Here is a 2168-nt window from a genome sequence, read left to right as displayed (position 1 = left end):
AGACCCTGAGCATGCCCATCATTTTACTGTGTTAAATGTGTTAATTAAAGTATTAAAGGCCTTTTCATTATTATCATCGGCATCTTTGCTGTTGCTATAAAGAGGTGTGAGTCTCCAAAACCCACACAAGCTCACATAGAAATTGGGCAACAGGCCCTTTCCTTACAAACATATGCAAGTCACCACAAGGTAACTGGCAGGGCTGAAGCATGGGGAGGTTCAGGTGGGATCAAGGAGATGGCAGTGATCCCGCCGAGGAAGCTGCTTTGGGGAAGCAACTAGCCTGGGGACAGTTCGAATGTCACAACCGCCATACCTGTCCTCCCACCTCTGCAGCAGGATCCAGCCCCACAGGGTGGGCCACCCCATCCCCACCTCCTCCCCATCCCTTCCCACCAGCAGGAGGGTCCCGGACAGCCTGATGGTGTCCAGTGTGTGTTTCACTCCAAACCACACCTGATGACTTGAGTTGAACTGGAGTTGAATTTGCCCTCCAGGGTGAAATAGAGTTTTTCTCTCGTGGCAGGAGATAAATGCTGTTTGTTCACAGTGTAGGCACAGAATGACCACCAAAGTCATCTCCCACACTCCCACTTGGTGCTGCAGGCTGGGTGGAGATGTGGTTTTCTGACACACACAGGAGAGGTAACTCTTCCTTCTTTAATGCCTTTTCCAAGCCCTGTGCTTGGATGGTCGTTGGGAATCGTCACTGGCAAGTGGATATGTGGCTGGTGTGACATATCTAACTGGGATGATGTTCTTACAACCACTCAAAACTCATCAGGATGTTAGGAAAACACCACAAGCACTTCCTCAATTCCTCCTGCAACCCCAAAATGTGCCACTAAAGGACCAATTTGTCCTCACGTGCATGTCTCCCATTACTCCCCTCTCCTCAGGGAAGATTTTCATGCTACAGGTTGACACTGATCCTCTGGCTGAGAACTGAGTCCACGTGTATCATCATACTGGGCATCAGTTGGGCAACCCATGGGCAAATTGAATGGCTTAGCTCAACAGCGCCTAAAGAGCAGATGTTGGTCTCCAGTGAAGTCATCTTAGATCTGGCGAAACATCAGCAAAAACACTGAAAAATGTGAAAGAGGAAAATCCCTGGGTTTGTTTTCTTGCTATTCTGCTGAAGAACAAGTAGGGCACTCTTGAACAGATCATCCCTTTTCATCTGCTGCCACTGAAGGCCTGGAGAAAGTCCATTAGATTTTGAGGCAGATGGGCAGACAGCTAAGATCTTTTTTATCTAGAAATCCAACTATTGCCTTTAGACTTTTCCTTTGCTCTGTTGGCCGCCCACTGACAGCTGAACTGCAGCCTATTCTTTTTTTCGCTCAGTGCAAAATGGATTAAGCACCTTTCTAAGCTGAAAGGCAGGTGCTGAAAGGCATCAGAGTCCCCAGCTCACCCTGAAGATGAGCAAAGCTGGATCCCCTCCCTGGAAACGCCTTGTGCAGTTAGAACTGTGTGCACAGCCAGCGCATCCCACCAGGGGAACCTGCTCCTAGCACGAACTTGTCTCATATCCATCTGCTGCCATCACTGCAGATGTTCTCTAATTTTTAATTAGGGAGACTAATTTGCCCTAATTATTTTATCCTGATGTAGGAATCCCACTTGCAAAGTGCCCACAGTTTGATGTTGCACCCCTGTCAGCTGCAGAATTGTTTTTCAGCAGTTTTTCGTCAGAAAAACACCACTTTACACAAAACACTGTCTGCGAGTCTTATTCAGTTTGCTCTCGATGTGCACAAGTGTAGATTATGCTTCCCACTTCTACCATCCCTTGGTCAACCACCCATGGACACCGCTGGGAAAAATCACAAGGAAGTGATGGGGAAGGACTTCAGCATCAGGACTCATATAGAGAGAAACAGGCTCCCAATCAGAATGTAAATAATTTTATAACAGGGTTTTGCTTTGATTTTTAATACTAGTGGTAGAAAAAAGGACATTGTTTCTGCCAAGATCTCTTCTGTTTTGAGTCCTCAGAACATTCTTCAGGACTCTCCTCCAGTAGGTCCATGCTCTCTCAGACTGGTGCCACTGGAAATAATCATTATGGATATATCACACTCCTATATGCCATTCCCCACATCTTCAGGTGCCACAGGTGATGTTATCCCACAGGCACAAATTTGTGTCAAGCTCAGGGT

Source organism: Nesoenas mayeri (assembly GCF_963082525.1).
Source record: "Nesoenas mayeri genome assembly, chromosome: 4".
Classification (NCBI taxonomy): Eukaryota; Metazoa; Chordata; class Aves; order Columbiformes; family Columbidae; genus Nesoenas; species Nesoenas mayeri.
This window is presented reverse-complemented; position numbering follows the sequence as displayed.